The sequence below is a fragment of the Amblyraja radiata genome, chromosome 6, assembly GCF_010909765.2.
Source record: "Amblyraja radiata isolate CabotCenter1 chromosome 6, sAmbRad1.1.pri, whole genome shotgun sequence".
In the NCBI taxonomy this organism is placed as follows: Eukaryota; Metazoa; Chordata; class Chondrichthyes; order Rajiformes; family Rajidae; genus Amblyraja; species Amblyraja radiata.
In genome coordinates this window covers 19,379,450-19,406,780 of record NC_045961.1, presented here as the reverse complement: position 1 = coordinate 19,406,780, position 27,331 = coordinate 19,379,450, and the positions used below count along the sequence as shown (strand labels likewise).

General features: G+C 43.6%; 1 long non-coding RNA gene across 1 annotated transcript; it reads left to right on the top strand.

The window, feature by feature from the left end:
• Positions 1-987: 987 nt before the first annotated feature.
• LOC116974130 lies at positions 988-19,905 on the top strand. Its single transcript, XR_004412285.1, has 3 exons — positions 988-997; positions 5,672-5,675; positions 19,678-19,905. It is a non-coding gene; the product is annotated as an uncharacterized LOC116974130 (long non-coding RNA).
• Positions 19,906-27,331: the final 7,426 nt, after the last annotated feature.

The following is a 27,331-nucleotide window of genomic DNA, read 5'->3' as shown; positions in this document are numbered from 1 at the left end:
CCCATAGTCCCGTTTATATCAACGGGTCGATGGTGGAAAGGGTCAAGAGCTTCAAATTCCTGGACGTGCATATCTCTGAAGATCTTTCCTGGTCCGAGAGCACTGATACAATCATAAAGAAAGCACATCAGCGCCTCTACTTCCTGAGAAGATTACGGAGAGTCGGTATGTCAAGGAGGACTCTCTGTATTATTCAGGCAGCATCTCTGGAGAGAAGGAACGGGTGCCGGGATGACGTTTCCAAAATTCTGCTGCGTCTTTGTGTTACTCCAGCACTCCCGTCACCCATTCCTTCTCTCCAGAGATGCTACCTGTCCCGCTGAGTTAAAGAGTGCCCACGGTAGGCTCACGAGTCACTACGGTAAATTCACGGGCTACTACGTTCTTACAACAAGTTTAAAAGTTTAAAATTTTTACTTCAAGAGTAAATTTGACTCGTGGAAATATTTCATCATGTTGAAAGATTTTCACGAGTTAACAAGTTTCCCGAGTGCCTGCCGTTAGCGTTACGAGTTCCGACATTCCCGCTACGTTAATTCTACGTGATTACCACGAGTTTGATTTGTTTTAAACTCGGGATCACTCGTGGGTGGACTCGCACCGTGAGACAGGGGTTTTAGTAGGTTAAACTGTTGCATATTTGAATGGAAGCGATCTTTATGCTGAGGATCACAGGCAGATTTTTGCTTGGGCTTTTTTTTTTCAAGTTATAACTTCTATTTCTTCTTGCGTTTGAGGCAGCAGAGGTTATGTAACGCCCTCCAGGCGCAGTAGCCAGTTCAATGTGCTGTTGTCGAGGGCCGTGAGGTCTACCCCTCCACCGGGGGGGGAGGGGGGGAGCGGAGGACAGCGCAGTCGAAAATGACGTGCTGCGCTGCTTGCTGGTCTGCTCCACACACGCAGGCTGATGATAAACGCAGCCCCCAGCGATGTAAGTTTTTACAAACTTGGAATTAAATGTAGGTTTTCATCAGCAGATTAAAAGTGGAAAGGTAAAGTCGATGTTTGAGGTTTAAGAATAGAATATTTGATCTTAGACTGACAGTGACTGTTATCTATTAGAAAGGATGAAGGCTAGAATGGGGAGCAGAATTTGTGTGGAGCAGATGGCACATGGGCCTAAATTTAACTGGCTAATTAAGTTATTATACTAACTATATAAATAAGCAGCTCAGGTAATGGGAAGACCCTGGGTAACATACTGTATGGGTATGAAAGAATTGCAGATGCTGGTTTAATCCGAAGATAGACACAAAATGCTCAATGGGACAGGCAGCATCTCTGGAGAGAAGGAATGGGTGACGTTTGGGATCGAGACCCAAAGCGTCATCCATTCCTTCTCTCCAGAGTTGCTGCCTGTCCCGCTGAGTTACTCCAGCATTTTGTGTCTATCCTGAGTAACAAATGTTCTTTCAGCTTGGAAGTGGCAAGTCATCCACAAACTGCGTTGAAGACAGCATGCCCCGGTTTACCAGTTGCCAAAGTCAGAAACTGAATATAAATGTTTCTAACTGGTGGCCACCTGTTAGTTCACCAGGTGTTAATGGGTGGTGAACCATGGTGCCAATATTGCCATTGGAGGCCATTAGATTGTCTGAGATGGGTCATGGTGAACAACTGACACTTTTGTGGCATGAATATTACTTGCCACTCTTCAAGCCGTGCTTGAATATTTATGGTTTGCTGCTTCATTGTTTCGGCCATTGTGAATGGAATTAAACAAACCATGCACGCAGGTGGGACTAGTGCAGATGGGACATGTTGGCCAGTGTGGGCAAGTTGGGATGAACGGCCTGTTTCCACACTGTAAGATTCTATGGCTCTGTGACTCTATCAACAAACATCCTTAATTCTAAGCTTTAAACGGAAGAACAATCATTAGTGAATGAAAGAAAACTGCCAAGGCCAGAGGAATTCCTGTAACAAAATCCTGGAGATGGGTAGATTGACCTCAAACAATCACAAACACCCCCCTTTATATGAATCCAATCATTGGATTTTTTTTCCTCTGTCTTCAGAATTACTTGGGGTCCTTGATGTTACAGTTTGATATAAATATCAGCCATTCTCACGCCCTCTGTAATTCAGCTCTTTGATCTAATCTTCAACAATGCCTCTGCCACATGTGCTTGGCTCCTCATTGCCCCTCCTGAAGGAGGAAACTAGTTTAGACGTTTGTAGGAACAAACATATGTACGTACATTGGACTTTTGAATGTAATCATATTTTTGGGAGTTTGTATGTATGTGGGGTTTGTCCATAAGGCAGGCATTTACAATGTGGGAACGAACAGCCTGTAGACCACACGCAACTAAAACTCCTTCCACTCACATTCATCACCTTTGACTAGTTGCCTGTATCTCTTCCCTCTTCAAAATCCTAAGAACCAGGGGCCACGGTTTAAGAATAAGAGGTAAGCCATTTCGAACGGAGATGAGGAAAAACTTTTTCACACGGAAGGTTGTGAATCTGTGGAATTCTCTGCCTCAGAAGGCAGTGGAAGCCAATTGTCTGTTTGCTTTCAAGAGAGTCGGATAGAGCTCTTAAATATAATGGAGTCAGGGGATATGGGGAAAAAGCAGGAACGGGGTACTGATTGTGGATGATCACCCATGATCACAGTGAATGGTGGTGCTGGCTCGTCGAGTTGAATGGCCTACTGCATTTATTGTCTTTTGCAATCATCCCCACTATCCATTCATCAGTGTCTGATCCCAGATCCTCCTCACCATCCTTGAGCTTCTTTCCATCGTAACTTCCAAGCTCAATGTTGCCACCAGACACACTAATTCCCATTGTCCATTCCACACTGGCAGTTGCAATTGTTGGCCAGATCTTTTTGTTCTAAAAAAGACGTTTTATGCTGAAATCTTATTTTTCCCCGAAAGATAATGAATTCCAATGAAAATTGCATTAATCGGTTAAGTCTCAAATGAGAATTTGTTGAAAAGACTTCTTAACAAAACCATTATGAACTGTTCTGTATAGCTTAACGGATGAATCTCAAGACGAGATTTGCCAGAAAGCCAGAGGCCAGAAAGCCAGAAACACCAGAAAGCCAGTTTCTGATAGCAGAAACACATTAGAATGGGTGGCACGGTGGAGTTACTGCTTTACAGCGCTTGCAGCACCGGAGACTTGAGTTCGATCCCGACTACGGGTGCTGTCTGTACGCAGTTCGTACGTTCTCCCCGTGACCTGCGTGGGTTTTCTCCGAGATATTCAGTTTCCTCCCACATTCCAAAGACGTACGAAGGTTGTAAGTTAATTGGCTTGGTAAATGTAAATGAAGGGCCTGCTTCCGCGCTGTATCACTATCATTAAACATTTCCTAAAGTCATGCTGAATTGAATCCAAAGTAATTCCTGACCTCTGAGTGACCATAAATCAGATTTAATATCAAGCACTCTCATAGCTTTTCTTCAACTAACAACAACTTTACGAGTTTATAATTCCTGGAATTTAATTTCCACAGTTCACATGAACTTCCCCCTAAATCTACGGGGAGGCCTGTCTATATATCTGACATTTAATTCTCTAGTCAGTGTCTCCCATATAATTGGACATCATTCGTTCTAGAACTCAGAGAGAGTTTTAATTTTAAATGCCTTTGCAGACAGGAACTTTCCAGCACTGGCTTCTATTGTATAAATTTCACCCAAATGCTCTGATCTGATGCCAAGATGGATTATCAACCAGGTAAAAACTGCTGCCAACTACATACCCACTTCACCAAACAATATATTTATCCTCATGCTGGATAAATAAATACCAAATAAATATTTAAGGAACCAAACAACATTTAAGGGCCTATCCCACTTGGCCATCATTAATTAAGCGACAGGCCGGTAGTGACTGACCAGCGATGGTCGCGCGCATCATCATGCGTCCGCACAGCCGTCTGGAGCGCGTGACATCATTTGAAGATAGACACAAAATGCAGGAGTAACTCAACGGGACCGGCAGCATCTCTACAGAGAAGGAATGGATGATGTTTCGGGTCGAGGCTCTTCTTCAGTCTGAACAAGGGTCTCGACCCAAAACGTCACCCATTGCTTCTCTCCAGAGATGCTGCCGGTCCCGCTGAGTTACTCCTGCATTTTGAGTCTATCTCCAATCGCTTTGGCCCCTTTCTGGGAGTAGGAGTGGGGGCGGATCCGGATCCGCAACGGCCGTGAGCCCCAGGCCGAGTTCGGCAATCGTTTGCCTGGTCCTGCTGCTGTTGGAGGTGAGACGTTGCGCTGCGCTAGGGTGTCCCACTTGCCCGTCATTTACGCTACAGGCCGGTGGCGCGCGAAGATTTCATGCAGAACGAAATCCCGGAGCAATGCGCGATACCGCGCGCAACTCCACACTCTTCCACGCCACTCCATGCGCCCGTCCCGCGCTACCCACATGCTACCCACACGTTACCAGGTCGCATAAATGGCGCGCAAAATGGCACCTCTTACATAAGGGCTGTTCTTACTGACTGGGCATTTATACTTATGTACGGGGATAGTCTTGCTGAACTGAATGCAAAACATGTATTTCACTGCACCTGGTACAGATGACAATAAAGAAATCGTAAACCACAGATAGACAAAAAGCTGGAGTAACTCGACGGGACAGGCAGCATCTCTGGAGAGAAGGAAATGGTGACGTTTCGGGTCTTCAGACTGAAGAAGGGCCTCGACCCGAAACGTCACCCGTTCCTTCTTGCCAAAAATGCTGCCTGTCCCACTGAGTTACTCCAGCTTTTCTTCGGTTTAAACCAGCACCAGCAGTTCCTTCCTACACAAACCATAAAGCATATTTTCTTTGTTCTACAGGTGGTGCCCAGTGTACGAACACCCAACCCATAAGCAGCCCGTTCATATGATTGAGCGATTGGGAAACTGGCGGGATGGAGTGGCCGGCTGCTGCAGAGTTGCAGGCGACTGTTCCTCACACTAGCTGGAATTATGCCACGGACAATCCGAGAAGAACACTCTCGAGTTAACATGTTGATATTCATTTCCCCAGAGCCCAGTTAATACTACCTGTTATTGTGACAGAAGAAGCAACGGAGTATACTTGAGTAACAGCACCTGCACCAACAGCACCTGCACCAAGGTTAGTGCTAATGGCCGCTGAGTCCAATAAATGGGACGTATTTTGTATGTGGATTCCGGACATACCCATGGTTACGTGGTATGTACCTGGGGATAAGAAGTACTGGGAAAGGTTGATTAGGTCAACCTATAACTGAAGGGGATGTTGTTATTTGACCTTTGTTGTCCCTCACGTGAGAGCTGTGTTGTAACTGAATTGTATATTCCCGATGAGGGCTAAGTGAAGTATATCAGAGTCAGAGCTATTCTGGATGATTGCTTTCCCACTGTATGGGACAGCCTGTCCATCAGAGGAATTGATTAATACGTCCCCTGGATTGGAGAAATTGTTTAATTAAATGGTGAATGTCTTTACCTACAAGTAAAAGGCCCTTTCATCCATTATGGCTGAAATGGATGCACTTTGTCGTATATCCCTATAGGATAATAGGAAGGACGTGCTATTATAGGGTGTGAATGCTGCACTTACATTCTCGATGAATCCTCTAAGATTGCAGATTTAGCAGCACATATCACCAGAGAAATTAAGAAGATTACAGAGGTTGGAGAAGAGATGTATAACTTTAATAAAATTGGAGAATGGTGGCCATTTAGTATGTGTGGAGGAATATGGGGAATGATAATTTACTATGGATCCATTGTACTGCTGATTGTTGTATTAATTTATGTATTGAAATGTCTGAAGCCTTTACTATGTACTAACCAAGGACTGTAGTGTTATCATTTCTAATATGATAATAGGAGGGAATGATAATATCCTAGTTAATAATGGAATACTTTATGCATTTTATTAAGTAAAGATTAATTTGGGTTTTGGGTTCTGAGTAAATTAAAGCTTTGAAATTGGATTCTGTAGAAGGGCTGGGTAATCAGGAAATTGGAGGCCAACATTCAAACTGCATCCAAGTTGCTTCCTGTTGTGCCCAAGCAAAAGATATTGACAATGGTGAGAAGGTTCTGGCTTGCTTCTGTAAACATAAACCTTGGGAGCTTGGGAACTTCCTGAGAATTCTGTATCCTCGACTAGCAGAAACTTCTGTGGGCAACTGATAAGGATCCTTACATTGTTTAAGAAGGTACTGCAGATGATAGACCTTTGACTAACTTCCTGTTATTTGGGGTTTCGTAACTAAACTAGGATCGATATAACCATAGCATGATTATATTGTATTAGTGACAAGCATGTTTTGAATGGGTAGAGCTGTGATTGATATGTTAGATGTCATTGCTGCCATTCTGTATGAACATGTGACTATGTTTCCAAAACAGTATAAAACGATGCTGTATGTCTTCATTCTTTAGAGTGATGGCCTGGGAGGAGTTAAGCATCTGCTATATGCTTGACTTTGTATCTCCTAGCACTCTCTAGCTAAATGATCATTAAAGCCTGTATTGGTTTTACCCAACTTATTGTAAGTTGTCTGTTTTAAGAAAATGAACCTTAACACCTCAGTGTAATCTATTATTCTTACACTCATGCACTTGAGTATGATTGGACTTATGCATAGTAAAATATTTACAGAATTACATGCAAAAATAAATTTCACTGTACCCAGGTCCATGTGACAATAAGGTACCATTGAATCATTGAATCATTGCTTTGTATAGGAAGGAACTGCAGACGCTGGTTATACACTGACGATAGACACAAAATGCTGGAGTTAAGGGCCTGTCCCACTTTCACGACCTAATTGACGACCTTTTTTATTCATGGACATTTTTCATCAGGCTAGAAAAAACACCGCGACCTACTTGATGCCCTTAACTTAGTTGTATAGGCAGCATCTCTGGGGAGAAGGAATGGGTGATGTTTCAGGTTGAGACCCTTCCAATCATTGCGTTACTCATTAACTAAAGGGCCTGTCCCACTTTCACAACCTAATTCACAACCTTTTTTACTCGTGGACATTTTTCATCATGCTTGAAAAACGCCGCGTACTACTTGATGCCACGAGTACCTACGACGAGTATTACGGCCTGCTACGACCTACCTATGACCTCGTGACGACCATGCTGCAAGTATGAGTCAAGGGCAAACTCGGCAGAGGTCGTGAATTAGGTCGTGAAGGTGGGACAGGCCCTTTAGAAAGGATGTGTGCAAATACTTCAAAGGATCATAAACTTCAAGAAGTAAGTGTTTGTACATCCTTGCATACACTCTCAGTCCATCAAAGTATTACCCCACATGGCAACACATCTGTAATCAGGTTGTTTGCCATGGAAAACCAACGCTCAAGTTCACCCATTAATATTCTGAATAGGGTGAATTTATTATTGTGATGAAGTTACTATTTGGGTGGAATTATAACCAACACAGCAGATATCATATATGTGTTTATGAAAATATGTGTGATATAACAAATGCCTACAAATTAAATCTCTTGGTCTTATTTTGTTAAAAAGAAATAGTTCTATGAAAATGGTTTTGGAATCATAATTCATTTCATGAAGTGCATTGTTAATTACTAATTAATCTACCTCTCATAAGAGGAGCTTGAATATTCTCATAATTCTTTACAGCATTCTGCAATTTGAAGTTCACCTGACTGTGTGTAAAATGACTTCAATTGGTTAAATTAATGGTAGTTTCATTTTTTTATTTTAAGGAAAGGATTTTTTTTAATGAAGCTTGTATTTTTGATGCAAGTAGTTGTGCTTACATGACAATTAAATACAACTTTTAATAGTCAGCACCGTGGCGCAGCAGTAGAGTTGCTGCCTTACAGCGCTTTCAGCATCAGAGACCCAGGTTCGATCCCGACTACGGGTACTGTCCGTATGGAGTTTGTACGCGGGTTTTCTCCGAGATCTTCGGTTTCCTCCCACAATCTAAAGACGTAGAGTTTTGTAGGTTAATTGGCTTGGTATAAGTGTAAATTGTCCCTAGTGTGTGTAGGGTAGTGTTATTATGTGGGGGTCGCTGGTCGGCGCGGACTCGGTGGGCTGATGGGCCTGTTTCCGCACTGAATCTCTAAACTAAAGTAAATTTGAATCTTGTTTTATGTTGTCACGCCATGTAATGGAAAGACAATGGTTTAATGACAACACAACATTTTGCAATCAATGTATCCTTAGTTTTGCATACATAATTACGGGGTTTATTTGACAATCACAATTATCTGCCTGTCTCTGTCTTTATTAAAAACAAACAAATGCAGACAGGTTATTATAATTCGTATGTCATCTTTATCAAAATGCATGAGCAGAGGCTGGAGTTACTTTAGTTGAAACTGGTCTGTAATTCAAATGATTGACGTTTCTTCCAGGGATCATCAGCAGATAGTGGAACAAATGTTTTCATTCAAACTGTTATCTGTCAGTTTAATTAAGAACTTCAGCTTCAAAATGTAATTATCGCAATTTGTTGGTCCTTGGAATGGTATAATTATGCTTTTCATCATTTTAATTAAGGAATGGGATGCAACCATATTGTAATGATGTATCACTAGAAATAAACATAGCAATAAAAAGTCAAGCTACTTTCTTAATTAAAAAGTATGAAGCATAATTCATAATCTAAGTTCCAACCTCCTTTTAAACACCACTAAAGGGCCTGTCCCACTGTACGAGGTAATTCAAGAGTTGTCCCAAGTTCTCCCCTGATTCAAGCTCGTGTAATGTCCATAGCGGGTACGTAGGAGCTAGTGGATGTCACGTAGCGGCTCGTACGAGTAACGGTAGGTACTCGGGAAATCCGGTAAACTCGTGACATTTTTTTAACACTGTAAAAAAAAAATACTCGTGATGAAAAAAGTTGTTACTTTTTACTCGTTCGAGGCGCTACGTACCCGCTACGTACATTACACGAGCTCGAATCAGGGAGAAGTCGGGAGAACTCTTGAATTACCTCGTACAGTGGGACAGGCCCTTAACTGTATGGGCCAGAAATAGTGAAGTCTAGATGCAGAGTTCACATATTCATTGAGGCCTCACAGCTTCAGGTAACTGGTTTCATGTAATGTTTGGGAACAATATCACTACCTTTTATAGACACAAAAAGTTGGAGTAACTCAGCGGGACAGGCAGCATCTCTGGAAAGAAGGAATGGGTGACATTTCAGGTCGAGACCCTTCTTCAGACACTACCTTTAGTTCCTGATGGTGATAACTAAAGCTCCAAAGCATCACATATAGAATTGTTTGGAGATATCTTCAACCCATGTCTTCCTATTTATCACCCAATTATGCTACAAAGTACATCTTAATAGCAGGTAGAGCAAGTTTTGTCAATCTCTGACTGGATGGATAACTTTTAATTTTGCATTCATAGCGTCCCAGTTGACAAGTGGCCAGACAGGGATTATGTGTTGGTAAATTTCATGTATAGATCTATGCATGAGGCAAGGTTTCTCTTTACTCTCTCTGGTTTTTGGAAGGGTAAAAGGAATAACATAATAAAATGCAATACTGGGTACCCTATATGGGAGACCCAGCAAAAGCTTCGGACAGTTGAAACCAGTCCATGAATATCTGATTATTAATGCCATTACAAACTTGTATACGCAGGATACAATGCTAATCTTTGTTTCCTTCAGGGAGAGCTAGAAACACTAGCAAAATAGTTGCCCAATTCCTCGCCTCTTTTCCTCACCATTGACCCTGGAGAAGCATTTTTATTAAAATCTACCTAACCCCACATTGAAAAGCTACCTAACCCAGTGACTACTAATATTCACCTGAGGATAGGTTCTGAATAATATTCTGAAAATAAGAAACCAAGAAAACAAAATGATCTTTTTTCATATTAACATATCTTAGATCTCCTCATGATTAAACTGATTTCATTTTAAGGCTAATTCAGCAGGATTTCAGCAAATATGTGTCAAATTTACAAAAGGTTTTTACAAACAGCTATATACTAATATTTAAAGAGCAAAGTTTTTGAAGAAAGTTCTGTTAAAAAAAAACCCATTTATTTCACTGTCAGTACATGTCCCAAAATCAAAACAACATTAAAAATAATTTCATTCTTTTTACCGAACTATGTAAGCAGTAAAAATAGACAGAAAATGCTGGAGTAACTCAGCGGGACAGGCAGGATCTCTGGAGAGAAGGAATCTATGGCGTTTCAGGTTGAGACCTTTCTTGAGAGGATACCACACTGAAACTGGATTTAATATTAACCATCTCTAGGAGCTCAGCAATGTTTTTCAATAATTAGAAATTGGGCTGTGTGACACATATTTTTCAAATGCTTTCATTCATGGATGGTCCAAAATGACAGACAATGTTCTGGAAGACGAGGTTGCATTCAGGGTGATGTCACACTGATATCATTTATAGTGAGAAATCTGTTTGAATGAGGGTAATCTGCAGCTGCAGGATACACTCGCTGGTCTAGCTCATCAGAAGCCACACACTGACCTTACCAAGTGTAACAGGATGCTAACCTGCAGGAAGATCCACTTGTCAAAAGTAATTAATTTATAGATATTAAGCAGTATTTACAGGTCAATTATCATTTAACTACTACAGGCTATTGTTCCTGTTTTACCTCCATTTCATCTTGGCTCTGTTGCACCTATGGGCAACACAATGACACAGCGGTAGAGTTGCCTACTCACAGCTCCAGAGACCCAAGTTCGATCCCGACTACGGGTGCTGCCTGTACAGGGTTTGTATGTTCCCCCAGTGACCGCATGGTTATTTTTCCGGGTGCTCCGGTTTCCTCCCACATTCCAAAAACGTGCCGATTTATAGGTTAACTGGCTTCTGTAAATTGTCCCTAGTGTGTCGGATAGAACTAGTGTGCAGGAGCTCATTGGTCGGCGCAGACTAGGTGGGCCGAAGTGTCTGGTTCCACACTGTATCTCTAAACTAAAAAATATATACCGGTCATCAAATTTCATTTTCTCTTTGATGGAAGATGTTTGGCTGTTTTTGCTTTAATCTTACTGTTGGCTCAGAAATTGTGTGAATGGAAGTGTGTGGTCTGGTAGGGCTATCTCAGGGGAACATTCCATGACTGAGGGGCTGTACAGCTTGTATGACTGTATGACTGAAGATAGACACAAAGCTGATCTAGTTCTTGTTCCTGCCGTGCAGTTCATATTGTCCCGTTACTGCTGCTGCTGCTGGTCAAACAGTTCCTGTTCCTAGTGCTGCTCCAACGATTACTGCTCTTGCTAATCCAACAATTCTTAGTTCCGGTAACATGCTTATGATTCCTCTCCTTGTTGCTAATCCAAAACTGGAGTAACTCAGCGGGTCAGGCATTATCTCTGAAGAGAAGGAATGGGTGACGTTTTGGATCGAGATCCTACTCCAGGTTGGTTAGGGATAAGGGAAACGAGAGAGAGATATAGACAATGATGTAGAGAGATAAAAAACAATGAATGACAGATATGCAAGAAAGTACCTTCTGAACCTTCTGAATGTTGTAGTCGGCAGGGCAGTACTCTGCATATCGCCAACTTGGACAATTTAACATTTTTATCAAACCAATTAAACAAGCCAATTAACCTACAAACCTGTACGTCTTTGGAGTGTGGGAGGAAACCAAAGATCTCGGAGAAAACCCACGCAGGTCACGGGGAGAACGTACAAACTCCATACAGACAGCACCCGTAGTCAGGATCGAACCCGGGTCTCTGGCGCTGCATTTTGCTGTAAGGCAGCAACTCTACCGCTGCGCCACTGTGACCGTAAGATGATAAAGGAAACATTGTTAGCTGTTTGTAGGGTGAAAACGAGAAGCTAGCGCGACTTGGGTGGAGGAAGGATAGAGAGAGAATGCCTGAAGTTAGAGAAATCAAAACTCTTACCACTGGGCTTGTAAAGCTGCCCACGCGAAATATGAGATGCTGTTCCTCCAATTTGCATTTAGCCTCATTCTGACAATGGAGGATACCTAGGACAGAAAGGTCTGTGTGGGAATGGGAAGGAGAATTAAGAGTGTTTAGACTGTATGACTGTACAGCTTGTATGACTGTAGTCTTTGTATGACTTGTCTTAGGGAACATTGTGTGTATAGAAGTGTGTAGTCTGGTAGGGCTATCTCAGGGAACTACTGGGATACCAATGCCAGGAGAAACGAGGGAGAAGAAGGAAGTGACACTCTGCAGGTTGCTGAACCTGCACAGGATTTAAAAGGCATTTTATTGATTCTAATGACATCCAATGTACACACTGCATTAGTTTTATCTGGGTGGTTTTGTTGGACTATGTAAACTGTTGCTTCCCAGGGCATGAATAGTTGAACACTCCTGTCAAGATAACCAGCTCACACACAACTTTAATGCCACAGACTCTTTATCCGTTCAGTTCAGTTTCATTTATTGTCCCGTGCACCAAGGTACTGTGAAACGCTTTCATCATGGCACGACTTGGAATATCTGCAATATTTAAATATTGAATTCTACAACATCAGAGAATGTGATTTCTCTGTCTAAGTTATTCATCTGTGATATTGGTTGAGCTCTCCCCTATTTTACTCCTTTTTTTCCTTTATTTCCGTGGGGAAAGAAGGAGCTATCCAGCCAAACTCACAGGTCACATCTTCCTGCTCTGCATTTCACAACTCTTACCTTCTTTTGTCTAGGTTATTTTATCCATGTTCTCACTCTGGATTGACTCCCATTCACTCACTGACCAGAAACTTTGTGCAGAGCTTAATCTACACGATCACCCCACTCCGAGACATCACTGCTTCCCCACCCTCCCTGCAACTCAACAAACTGCCTTTCTTTCCTTCCCAGTTCTGAGAAAGGGGCTACGGTGGCACAGCGGTAGAGTTGCTGCCTTACAGCGCTTGCAGCACCAGAGACCCGGGTCCAATCCCGACTATGGATGCTGTCTGTACCGAGCTTGTACATTCTCCCCGTGACCTGCGTGGGTTTTTCCCCCGAGATCTTCGGTTTCCTCCCACACGCCAAAGACGTACAGGTTTGTAGCAGGCACGTGCCGTGATTACTCAGGGTAGGCTGGCAGTCGGCTTTTTTAAAATCTTAAACCGCGCAGGCGCAGATTGTTCTCTCCGTAAGCTGTCAGTCGACTTTTATACAGTCTTCAAAATGCCTAATCTCTTAATAAAGTACCGTATTTCCCAGCAATGAAAACGCACCCCCATTTTGAGTTGCTAAATTTTGAAAGAAGGCTGGTGGGACATTGAATTTCTCACGCTCAAAAAAATAAAAATAAAGAAAGCAATTTGCCCCAGGCTTCCAAATCTCCTTCATTCTGAATTACTGAATGGGTGGGGGGTGGAGGGTGACAGCAGGTGGAGAGATGGTGGGAAAAACGGGAGCACACCGGGACAAATTGAATCAGTTGTGATCTTATTGAATGACAATACTTGTTCAAGGGGCCAATTGGGGGGAGAGTTCCTTTCACAGGGTGTGGGGAGTCTGGCCAGGGGTAAAGTTGCGGGGAGGGCAGGAGCATTGAGAAGGAGGAGGTCGGAGATGATGCCAGTAACTCATTCACTCACCCCTGCCGCGGTGCTCCGGGTGCGGAGCCACCGCATTGTGGCCAGGGAAGGAAGCAGCTCGGGTGGCTGCGAGCGGCCTCAGGACCGGACAGCAGAACTGGACACCACCTCAGCGCCTTCTGCCGGCCTGCTCACCTCTGGCAGTGCTCTCCGTCTGAACACCTCTCACCTGCCACTCGCCGACTTCGCTCTTGTCAGCCGCTTCCCGCAAATCCTTAAATTCCGACAGCCAAGTAACCTCAATTGGTCCCTTGATCGCGCTGTCGGAATTTAAGGATTTGCGGGAAGCGGCTGACATTAGTGTGGCCGGCGAGCAGCAGGAGAGAGGTTTTCAGATGGAGAGCACTGCCAGAGGTGAGCGGGGGCCGGCAGAAGGAGCTGAGGTGGTGGCCGCTCGCAGCAACCCAAGCTACTTCTCCCCCCGGAGCGTCGCGGCAAGTGATTTGCTGGCATGATCCCCGACCCCCTTCTTCTCAACGCTCCTGCCCTCCCCACAACTTTACCCCGGACCAGACTCCTCACACGCTGTGAAAGGCGCCCCTCCTCAGCGGCGCTGTCCTTTTACAGCCGCTTCCCATCAGCTGCCAGCAATGAGGGATAGACTTGGCTTTCCCTCAGTGCAACAACATCGTCTTTGACGTTGCTGTACTTGAGGGATAGCCAAGTCTATCTTTCTTGGTTAACAACCTTCCAACTTCGGCTTCCAAGACACATGTAAATTTTTGTGCCATCTTTTTTGGGTAAAAAATGGCGTCTTCATTGCCGGGAAATACGGTATTTAAAAACATATAGCACCAAGAAATTTACTTACCACATCATTTGTACACAAACTCCATTCTTCTCTCTTTGTTTCGTAAGATACTCCTAAGACAATGGCAATTCATGGTGGCCCTTGTGGCTAAGGGGATCAGAGGGTATGGAGAGAAGGCAGGTACGGGATACTGAGTTGGATGATCAGCCATGATCATATTGAATGGCAGTGCAGGCTCGAAGGGCCGAATGGCCTACTCCTGCACCTAATTTCTATGTTTCTATGTTTCTATGTTTGAAAAACCCGCCAAGAAACTTGCACTGCGCATGGGCAGTACTGCAAAGGCAGAATTTCAGCTGCCTTCAGTACCCTGGAAATTGACATCTTGAAGCAGCGTCAACGGCTGCACAGACCATCGCGTGTTACATGTACTGCAGATGAAAGGCACGGAGAATTATGCCTACCTAAGAGATCGATCCCTTATGTAGGCATTATTCTCCCATGCCTTTACTATTTATATTTAATAATTATAATTTTATTATTTTAGTCAGTGTCTACCTTGTGCTACCCTGACGGCATGTGCCTGGTTTGTAGGTTAATTGGTTGGCATGGACTCGGTTGGCCAAAGGGCCTGTTTCCACGCTCTAACTGAACTAAAAACTAAACCTGCAATGTTAACTTTGCTTCTCTTCCCAACAATGTGGCCTGCAGGTTTTCCCAGCATCTGCAGTTTTTTTTTTACTCATGCAGGCTTCCTGCAGGTGACCTTAGTTCATAATTAGTGTCAATCTTGGAGGAGGTCGCTGTGAAAAATAGATGAAGTAATGATGCAAAGATGTTCACAACATCCTCCTCTGCTGGTTACAGACACACCGGGTGTGGAGAACGAGGCAAGAGTTATTCTGCATTTCAAAGAACAGACACATGAGGTGAACATTTGAGTAGAATTAAACAAAAATAAATCCTTGATGCCACCAAAAACGATGACCCCTACCACAACTCTTCCCATCACTGCCAGCACTGATTTCCATTGAGATAAGAAGTATGCAAGTACATGGATCAATAGAGGTAGCAGACTGTCAGCGCCACTGTAAGAAAAATGTGTTTGTGTCTGCATGGCATTTCAGAGATTTATTTTGATGCAAAATGGGTTTGTGAAACCCGTCGGAAGCCGAGTGTACAAACATAGGTTAAAGTATATTTGAAAAGTGCTGTGCTGAATAGAACGTAGTTAACGTTCTGCCTAATCACTCAATGCAGTGGAAGCTTGAATCAATAAAAGGGGAAGGGATGTTTCTGACATTCACTTATCATTACTTGCCAACCCTTCTCCTCATTAGACTGGATGACCTCAGGTCATCTGGAGGGTCCAGAGAAGGTTTACAAGAACGATCCCAGGAATGACTGGGTTAACATATGATGTGCGTTTGTCGGCACTGGGCCTGTACTCGCTGGAGTTTAGAAGGATGAGGGGGTCATCATTGAAACATGGGAAAGTGAAAGGCTTGGATAGAGTGGATGTGGAGAGGGATTCTTTGCCACACAAGGCTGTGGAGGCCAAGTCAATGGGCATATATAGATAGATAGATATAGATATGCCATTTATTGTCACTATACATGTATAATGAGATTAAAAGCATCTCGTACTCAGTGCATACATATAATTTAGTACAAAAAACAAGAAACAGAAAACAAAACAGGGGGGGGGGGAGATAGGTGCACAATTCTGCGGCGCTATATACATATCTATAAAGGCAAAATGGTGAAGGATGAATAGGTAGTATTCTTAGGCAGATTTTTAAAGTTATATTAAAATATTAAAAATTATTTTAAAAATATTTAAAATTACAATTACAATACATATTACAGTTCCAAATTTCAGTACGTGGATGGAGTAGATGGAAGTCCGGGTGTTGGGCCGTGAAGTTAGTGCATGTGTGAGTTAAGAGTAGTTATGACTTTCGGAAAACAACTGTTCCTGAGTCTATTTGTCCTAGTTTTGATGCATCTATAGCGCCTTCCAGAGGGCAGCAGGTCGAACAGTCCAAATGCAGGATGGGAGCTGTCCTTGATGATATTCTTTGCCCTGCTAAGGCAACGGGATGTATAAATATCCATCAGGGAGGGGAGAGGGCAACCAATGATCTTCTGTGCTGTCCTAGTTACCCTCTGAAGCCTCTCCCTGTCTGCCATGGTGCAGCTGCCGTACCATGCTGTAATGCAGTATGTCAGCAGGCTCTCGATGGACGAGCGGTAGAAGGTCAGCAGCAGGTTAGAGTCCAGGTTGTGCTTCCTGAGAACCCTCAGGAAGTGCAGCCGCTGCTGAGCCTTCTTGATGACCGCTGTCGTGTTGTCTGTCCAGGAGATGTCAGCAGAGATAAGGACGCAGAGAAACCGGAAGGTGTTGACCCTCTCCACACACTCGCCGTTGATATGTAGGGGGACTAAGTCGGTGCTGTGCCTCCAGAAGTCGACAATGAGCTCTTTTGTTTTCCTGGTGTTCAGAGCCAGATTGTTTTCTGAGCACCAGGTTGTCAACTTCAGGACTTCCTCTCTGTAGGCTGCCTCGTCTCCCTTTGAAATAAGTCCGACTATAGTAGTGTCGTCAGCAAATTTGACGATGCGGTTGTTGTTGTGGGCCGGACTACAGTCGTAGGTGTAGAGACAGTATAGGAGGGGGCTTAGCACACAGCCCTGTGGGGAGCCGATACTCAACCTGCGAGTGGAGGAGAGGTGGGGGCCGAGTCTCACAGTCTGGGGCCGGTTGGTGAGGAAATCTTTTATCCAGGCACATGTGAGAGTGGGGAGGCTGAGAGTGACCAATTTATCAATGAGAATGAGATAGATAGATTCTTGATTAGTACAGGTGTCAGGGGTTATGGGGAGAAGGTAGGGTTAAGAGGGAGAGATAGATGAGCCATGATTAAATGGCAGAGTAGACTTGATGGGCTGAATGGCCTAATTCTGCTCCTATCACTTATGACATTATGACCTTATGACTTTCTATCCTGAGGAGAAGAAAAGGAAATCCTCTCCAGTCTCCAGTCCTGCATCTAAAGGGCCTGTCCCACTTACGTGTCCTTGGCACGCAAATTACGTGACCTCGTGGTCTCGTTGAGGCACACGGGTATCGTATGGCCGCGCAGGGCCGGTCTCACTTAGAAGCACGGAGGGGTATGTAGTTGTGCGCGACATCGCGCGGGGATCCCAGATTTTTGTAGTGAACAAAATCTTTGCGCGCCAACGGCCTGTCGCGGAACTGATGGCCAAAGTGGGACAGGCCCAAGACCCTGGCGCGACGGAACGTCTCACCTTCAACAGCCACAGAAGTAGGCAAACAATCGTCGAGCTCGGCCTGGGGCTCACGGCCATTGCGGTCCGGATCCGCCCCCACTTCTACTCCCAGAGCGGGGCCAAGAAAATTGAAGATAGACTCAAAATGCATGAGTAACTCAGCGGGACCGGCAGCATCTCTGGAGAGAAGGAATGGATGACGCTTCGTGTCAAGACCCTTCTTTTCAGACTGAAGATGAGTCTCGACATGAAACGTCACCCATTGCTTCTCTCCAGAGATGCTGCTGGCCCCGCTGAGTTACTCCAGCTTTGTGTCCATCTTCAAATGATGTCACGCGCTCCAGACGGCTGTGCGTAAGCATGTAATCGCGCCCGAGCTTCGCGGGACCATCGCGGCTCAACGCGACCACGAGGTCGCGTAATTTGCGTGCCAAGGACACGTAAGTGGGACAGGCCCTTAAGAAACCTAGAACTACTTCAGCTTTTCAATCTCCACTCATTCTCCTTATCATTTAAGTTCCTCAACTCAGCTACCAGCCTGGATACCATAAAATAACTCTCACGATCACTCTGTTAATATTTCTCAACCACCCTCATCCAAGTGACCTCATTCTCCAAATGCATTTTGATCTCTTAAGTTCATTATCCTCACATCCTTCCCCAAGTCCTTTCCTTCCTATAAACCTCCCAACCTTCATTTGCCATCTCTCCCTTGTTTGTCTTCTTATCCCCATTGTTTCAATTGCAGGTAGGGTCAAATCTGATGACTTTTATCACTTAAAATATTCCTTCAAAATCTTTTGTTTTTGGTGCACTCTCTTGAGAAAAAAAATAACTTTCTCCAATGCATTTGTATCTCCATTTTCAAAGCCTCAATTATCTAGCCTTTGCCCCTCTGTGGCCATTACATTTCTGTAGTTATACACCCGTCTATCCAAGTTGAGATTTCTATCCACGATTGAACCAACCACTCTCTCTCTCAACCTGACAACCACCCCGATAACAATGCTTATTATTTATGTCCCAGGACGAATCGGTAGTAAAGGCGGCAAATTCAATGCTAGCATTTCTATCAAGAGGACTGGAATTCAAAAACAGAGATGCTGTATGGAGCATCAAAAATGCTGATGCTCCATACAGCCGCATCAGGCCGCATTTGGAGTACTGTAAGCAAATTTGGGTCCCATATCTGAGGAAGGATGAGCTGGCTCTGGAGAGGGTCCAGAGGACGTTTACAAGAATGATTCCAGGAATGAGTGGGTTAGCATATGATGAGCGTTTGACAGCACTGGACCTCCACTCACTGGAGTTTAGAATGTTGAGGGGGGACCTCATTGAAACTTACAGAATAATGAAAGGCATAGATAGAGTGGATGTGGAAAGGATATTTCCACTGGTGGGAGAGTCCAGGGCCAGAGGTCATAGCCTCAGAATTAAAGGGCGGTCTTTTAGAAAGTAGGTGAGAAGGAACCTCTTTAGTCAGAGGGTAGTTAATCTGTGGAACTCATTGCCACAGAGGGCTGTAGAGGCCAAGTCAGTGGATATTTTTAAGGTGGAAATAGACAAATTCTTGATTAGAACAGGTGTCAAGGGTTATGGGGAGAAGGCAGGAAAATGGCAGAGATCAGCCATGATTGAATGGTGGAGTAGATTCGATGGGCCGAATGGCTTAATTTTACTCCTATAACTTGTGAACTTGTGAAAACAGACTTGAAAGGGTGTGTTAGACACTCATTCAAAGCCAAATCTGGCTGGGCCAGATGAAGCACAACCAGACACTGTTCTCACTTGCCAAAAGCATTCACTATTCTGAGATTATCCTGGAATGTATAAAATTATTTAGTGCTGATTAAAGGAACTAGGAACAATCTTTCTAAATCATAGTTTTTTATGTTCTCCTCTATCTTCCAACGTGTAGCACAAGTAGCTTGTGTAGTTTTTGGGCACCAGGATTAAGCCATCTATTCGGCTGCATTTACTGCTGTCCTTGAAATGAGGGTGACCCCAGGCTACGTACCCCCTGGGGCGCGACTAGAGTGTGGATGTTACACCTACGGGGCCTCAGCGATGAACTAATTATGTATGCACAGCATTTAACCTATGCCTTGCCAGGTCTGCATTCCCAGGTACAAGAGGCACAGAGGCCACTACCAGTTGAACACGGGGACAAATCTATACTGTCAGACTACATACTGATAAGGTACTGGGACTGGAAGAAATTGAGACTGTGTTGAAAGGAACTATACCAAGTGCTACCAACAGCAACCGCCGTGAAGATAGAAGATCCCCCCTGTTGGATACATCTGATTGACTGTAAACAGTTTGGAGAACCAAGAAAGGGCAATGGGGCTATTGACCCCCCTTTTATTTTGGGGTTGGCCCAGATGGACTGGACTTGGGAAAATAATTTGTTTCTATGAGTTTTTGAATTTGCCCTTCGTGATAATATAAGTGTATGCTGGGTGTGTACGCACATCCCATATAATGATGGAGGAGGAACTGTTTTCGCAATGGCAGCAACTAATGGGTGCCTTCAGAATGGCAAACTTGAGGACTAACCCATATTTAAAGGATGGTACACCGCTCCCTTTAAACAAGATTGGAAATTAAACATGACAAGTGCAGCAGATATACCCCGACTGCAGATAGTAAGAGATCCAGACAGGCCAGTTAATAGCAGTCTGAAGAAGGGTTTCGGCCCGAAACGTCGCCTATTTCCTTCGCTCCATAGATGCTGCTGCACCCGCTGAGTTCCCCCAGCAATTTTGTGTACCCCCAGTTAATACTACCTGTTTTTGCCACAACCAAGGCACTGGTGTATTTTTCGGAAACAGTACGTGTGTGGCAACCCAGTCAGCCACCATTGCCGGCCCACCCCGACCGGTTAATGGCACATATTTTGTATGTGGATCCTGGGGCTACCCATGGTTACCAGGAATGCCGCCGGCAGACGGGGCAACTTGGGAACGACTAAAAGGACCCCATCACTGGACAGGGTGGTGTTAAGTTGCCTATGTGGTCCCACACATGAGAAGCATGAACCAGTTGCACCAGCACACGGGGATTTCCAAGCGAAGCCTAATGAACGCTGAGCAATTCTTTATGATCGGGAACTCCATTAAAATGGCCTCCGCTATGGAGACGCTTGCTAATGTCACTGCCGCCTCCTTGAGTGCAACTCAGGAGGAGATAGAAGGGGTAACAGCAGAGATGGTAGCTATGAGAACTGTAGTGTTACAGAACAGAATGGCCCTAGATTTTATCCTAGCAGTAAAGGACATGCGCCATAATCAGCCGGGAATGTTGTACTTTTATTCCTGATGCTTCCTCCAACATTACCGCATTGGCCGCCCATATCACAATGGAAGTGGCTAAAATAAAGAAGGTAGGAGCTGAATTCTATGATTATAGCTCAGGGGGAGGTTCGTGGCCATTTAATATGTTTGGAAGGACTTGGGGAATTATTGTCCACTATGGATTGATTGTGTTACTAATTGTACTCTTAATTTGTCTGTTGCGATGCTTATGGCCTTTCTTATGTACTCAGCGAGGACTGTAATTGTTATCATCAAAATGATAAAAAGGAGGGAATGAAAAGGTTAAATGCTTTTAAATATATAAAAGATATATAGTGGAATACTGGACTAGGTTGTAGCTTATATTTTGTCTCAAGCAGGCCTTTTCCAGTGGATTGATAAGAGAGAGAGAGAAGCCCGGGCTTGCCTCAGGTTGCTGTGTATTCAGACAATGACCGGTGCTGTTGAAATGTGTCTAGAGAAGTGAACCTTATCACTGCCTCACCAGTACATTCTCAATCCCCAACCCTCTTTAAAATTTCAAAACTTCTTCTCCAGGATCTAAAATTGATTCCCTTCAACTAGAAACTGACAAGCCTGAAGCATGTGTTGTGGATTCTCTTCTGAGCCGCAAGCTGTTCATCCTTATTCATCATCTGTCTGCAAAGCCCACTCTTACCGCTGCAGTCCCTTGGCATTGCTTCAACAAGGAAAACAATTTATAGCTGATTGGCAAGATCCAGCAGAGAGTGGGGATTTCCCAATAGTAGCAGACCAAGCCCCAGGAGATACTTCAAGAGCCAGTGAGGGCTAGCCACAGGCTCCTCAGCTGTCAAAGCTATTGGAGACTGGGTGTCTATGAATGTCACTAACATTTAGAAACACTCAAGGACATTTATTTTAATCTTTCCAAATTCAATTAAATCAAGACACATTCAAAGTAACAGAATTAATAAAGTTTGAAGCACTTTCTATTTGTACTTCTTCCTACTCCAGAATTAAAGGGCGCTCTTTTAGAAAGTAGGTGAGGAGCAACTTCTTTAGTCAGAGGGTAGTTAATCTGCGGAACTTATTGCCACAGAGGGGTGTAGAGGCCAAGTCAGTGGATATTCTTAAGGCGGAGATATACAAATTCTTGATTAGAACGTATGTCAAGGGTTATGGGGAGAAGGCAAGAAAATGGCAGAGATCAGTCATGATTAAATGGCAGTAGACTCGATGGTAGGTAGGGTCACTAACTAAGTGGCATTGTTCGAGTGAAATATTCTCAGTAGGTCTGGTGATTCACTCTTGGAAATGGTAAGGTACCAACGTCAGAGATCAACAGGAAGATCTACAATGATTAACCATGGGAAAGCTCACAGCTTCAATATTAAGTGAGTTTGATGATTAAGGAGGATATACAGGAGGAATACTGAGAGTAATCAGATCTGGTTGTGATTTTTTTCAGTGGGAGGTCATGCATGTTAAAATGCAAAGACAAGGGAGAAACATTAAGTATGGTTGGCATCTTAAGAAAGGTCTCAATCCAAAATGTCACCCATTCCTTTGCTCCAGAGATGCTGAGTTGCCCCAGCACTTTGTGTCTATCTTATGTACAGTTGGCATGTTTATTTACTTCAATATGAGAATAAGTCAAGCTATTGCAAGCTCTGTCATATTTGACTGTGCTGCCTGTTTGAGCTACAGATTGTGTTGGAAAGAACTGCAAATGCTGGTTTAAATTAAAGATAGACACAAAATGTACCTTCAGGTAGAAGGTACAGGAGCCTGAAATCTGCAATATCCAGGTTCAGGAACAGCTACTTCCCCACAACCATCAGACTATTAAACTCGACTCAAACAAAAATCTGAAATGTAATAGCCTATTGCACTTTATCTGCTTATTTATATATATATATATATATATATATATATATATATTCAATGGTATATGGACACACTGATCTGTTCTGTATTTATTTATGCCTACAATATTCTGTTGTGCTGAAGCAAAGCAAGAATTTAATTGTCCTATCTGGGACACATGACAATAAACTCTCTGGAATCTTGAAATGCTGGAGTAACTGGAGGGTTTCAAGTCAAGACTTTTCTCAACTCAAAACGTCAGCCATTCCTTCTCTCCAGAGATGCTGCCTGTCCCGCTGAATTACTCCAGCATTTTATGTCTATCTTTGAGCAAAATATTCAACCATCTTGAAGATCAAATATTTTCAGCTCTGAGCTCCACTCTTGCATCAGTTCATTTGCCATTACCTCACTACCTCAATGGATGGCCTCGTTCTATCCATTGATGAATACATTTGAAGTCTTCTTGAATGCTACCACACGTGTCCTGATCACAAGTCCCTATCGCCCAATGTTTCTGGTGTTGGTGACCTTGTCTGCTGTTCTGTTCAATCAAAATATTATCTTTAAAATTCTTATCCTTGCTTGCTAATCCCTCCACAGCTTCAAGTCAGTTCAAGTTGAGTTTATTGTCATATCTACAAGCACATCGAGGCAAAGGTGCAATGAAATCTTGCTTCCTCTAGTGTCACAGCAACATAGACTCAGTAAGCACAGAAAAATAAGTTATACAAGACAATGAAAAGGAAAATGACTGCAAAAGCAAGACGTTAGTGGAAAACACAATTGGAAAACCAGTTCTTAGAAGTGCGGGAGGTGTTCTGTAATGTTCCATTGCTGAGGTAGGATTAAGGTTGTTCAGGTCAATTCAAGAACATGGTGGCTGCAGAAAAGTAGCTGGACCTGGATGTGTGGGACAACTCAAATTCTGGTATTTTTTATCACATTTGTAATTAGTCATTTTCCTATTGACTAATGTCAGTAATTTGTAATTCCCATTTCCCCGCTGGTTGTTGGCTAAGACTCAAGCTTTGTTATTTTCTTCCTAAATCATCCTTTAAGGTGTTTCTTATAATCTACTCCATTTTATAACCTTCGTTCGTTGACCTTGCTATCTGATATTTATGAGGAAACCAATAATGTGCAGCTGATGCCGACATAGTATTTGTCCGCTCTCATGTACTAACAAAAAAAATCAGCTCTACCTCACCAATAACACTCAATACCTCCAATATCTCAGAACTTTCAGACTTCCAAAATCCATAGCTGGCTGAGCAGAAATTTCCTTCAACTAAAAGGCTTTGCTCTGCCCACCCTGCTGTGTAGAAACTACCCAGGCTCATTTACCTCCCACTGGCCTAAGCAGCATTACCTCCGATGGATCCAGCTGATCAGCAAGGCTCAGAAGAATGCAGGGGTTTTTTCCGCTTGATGTAACAGGTTCCATCGGCAGGAACGTTTCTGATAATCTGATCATCTGTCGTCTTCTCCCTCAAATTAAATGCTGACGGCCTTCACTGATGTAACCGCAACTTCACTATCCCTAACATTTATGTGCACCAACATTGCAGATGGTGCAGACAGCGTGCACACATTATTCATGATTAGCAGATCATGCCTTGCACACTCTATAAATATGCCATTTACCATTAAATCCATCCCACAACAAGTGCTCTGTTATGGCACTGCATTAACATAAAATAGAACATGGAACAGCACAGGAACTGGTGTTTCAGCCCATTGTGTCCGTGTCAAACATGATACTAAGAAACTAACCTCCCCTCCCTGCATGTGATCCATATCCCTCCATATCAATTAATCAATCAGATTTATTCATCACATACACAATAAAGTGCAGTGAAATGAATTTGCCAGCAGCTGTACAATAAAAAGAACACACAATACAAATTTAACACAAACATCCACCGCAGCATTCTTCACTGCGGTAGAAGGCACAAAGTACAGTCAGTCCTCCTCCATTGTTCCCCCGTGGTCGGGGCCATATCCATGTGCTTATAGAAAGACTTTTAAATGTCACTATCGTATCTGCCTCCACCATCATCCCTGGCACCCGCCACTCTGTGTACATAAACTTGTGCTATACATCTCCTATACACTTTGTCCCTCTCATCTTAAATGTATATCCTCTGTTATTTGACATTTCCACCCTGGGGAAAAGGTTCTGACCACATACACTGTCTATGCATTTCATAATTTGAACTGCTTTCATTCATCCGAAAGTCGAAATGAACAATGAAAGCTTGTCTGATCATTACCGTCAAATGATGTGAATTTAAAGCCCCTGTCCCACTTTCCCCGAGTTACTCACAAATTCTCCCAAGTTTTCCCCAAACTCGGAGAATGTCCGTAGCGAGTCCGTAGGAGTCAGTAGCGAGTCCGTAGGAGGCCGTATGAGTCCCTAGATAATTCGTAGCGGCTCGTAATGCCAGCCGTAGGTACTCAGAGCATCAGGTAAGTCGGGACATTTTTTCAGCATGTTGAAAAATGTCCACGAGTAAAAAATATAGCCCGAGTACCTACGACTGGCTATTACCGTAATTCTCCGAGTTTGAATCAAGGGGAAAACTCAGGAGAATTTGTGAGTAACTCGGGAAAGTGGGACAGAGGCTTAAATCTCAGCATTCCCCATTGGTTGAAGAAACTGTTAAGGGCCTGTCCCACTTTCACGACCTAATTCACGACCTCTGCCGAGTTTGTCCTTGACTCATACTCGCAGCAAGGCCGTCACGAGGTCGTAGGTAGGTTGTGATGCTAGTCATAGGTACTCGTGACATCAGGTAGGTCGCGGCGTTTTTCTAGCCTAATGAAAAATGACCACGAGTAAAAAAGGTCATGAATTAGGTCGTGAAAGTGGGACAGGCCCTTTAGAATCTCAGCAAAGGAACACGCAGTTGAGAATTTGGATGAGCTAAAAAAATGATAAAGAGAAGATGTTGGTCAAAAGAGATGAATTATGGTTTGCAAAGGAATGAAAGCGAGGGAATTGCATAGTCCTAGCCAGGAATTTCTAGACTTCTACAAATGAGGAACTTTTAAAAATCTGCAGAATGAGGTCTGAGGAATGTAGTGTTGCAAATTTTCAATACTTTTGCTTAAAAGGGATACAGGGAAAATCTCCGAAAAATAGGCTAGTCAGTCTAACTTCAACACAAGCAAATGATTTGGAAACAATAACCAAGGCCAGCATCAGCAATTGCATGGACACACAGGGAATTATCAGTACCGGCATGAACTTGTTATACACAAATCATGTCTAACTAACTTGTTAATGCTTGAAGCTAATGTGGCAGAGGGGGTCAATGAGGGAGATGTAGTTGATTAGTATATATGAACTTCGAAAAGGCATGTGATAAAATGCCAAATACAAACTTGTCATTAAGATTAAAGTCCATACAATAAAAGGAACAGTGGCACCATGAACAGATAAATGACAAATAGAGAGCCATAGGGAAAGGTTGTTTATCAGACTGTACAGTTGAGATCAGCGCAGTTACCAAAAGGACCACTACCTTTCTTCTTGATCCTTGATACATTGTTAATGATTTGGCCTTGGATGTAGAGGGCACAATATTCAAATTCACAGTTAACAGAAACTGTGGGGTATAATGAACTGCAGAGAAAGCAATAATCGACTATAAGAGAATATAGGTAAACTGGCGAAATAGATAAGTAGTAATTGCATTTTCATGCTGGATAAAAAAATGTATGGAATGAGTTGCCCAAGGAAGTGGAAGTGATTTAAAAGACACTTAAGCATGGATAGAAAAAGTTTGGAAAATGGAAGTAGCTCATTGAGGCAACTTGGTCAGCATAGACGAGTTGGACTAAAGGATCTGTTTCTGTGGTGTACAACTCTGTAATGCTATGACTGTACATTAAAACCAATAACACTGAGATAATCCAGTCATGCACCAGGGCACCACATGATTGTCAGCCCCGCCAACAGTTTGTTTTTTTGTCTTTTCTTTTTATTTTTAGTGTGTGTTAAAAGTTCATGTAAGTGTTCTCCGTTTTGTTTTATGTGGGAGAGGGGGTGGGGGTTGGTGGAAACATGTTTTCCAGTTTCTTACCTTGCCGGAGATGCGATTAATTTTTGGATCGCATTCTCTGGTCGCTCTGCGGCCTACCATCGATGGAGCTGGAGGCCTCCTCGGACCGACCTTGGGCCCCACCATGAGGAGTGGACTTACATCGGAGTCGATCCCTTGCCTGGGATCGCTCCAACTGCGGCTTGTGGACTTTACATTGTGGAGCTCGCAGTCTCGGGAGAGGCCGTGGATGTCGGGAGCTCCAACGTCGCGGAAGGTTCGATCAGCCCCGACGAGAGGTTCGATCGTCCAGAGCGGGAGAGCTGACATGCCTCCGATGCAGAAGCAGATCGCTTCGACGCAGAGGGCCCGCCACCGGCTACGGGAGTCAAGATCATCCCGTCAACAAAGGGCTCGAGGCCCCCGACCGCGGGAGAGTTAAGAGAAGAGATTGAACTTTTTTCACCTTCCATCACCGTGAGGAATGTGGAGGAGTCACGATGATGGATGTTTATGTCAAAATGGGTTTTGTGTGTTCTGTTGCTTTTTATTTGTATGACTGACTTGGCAAAT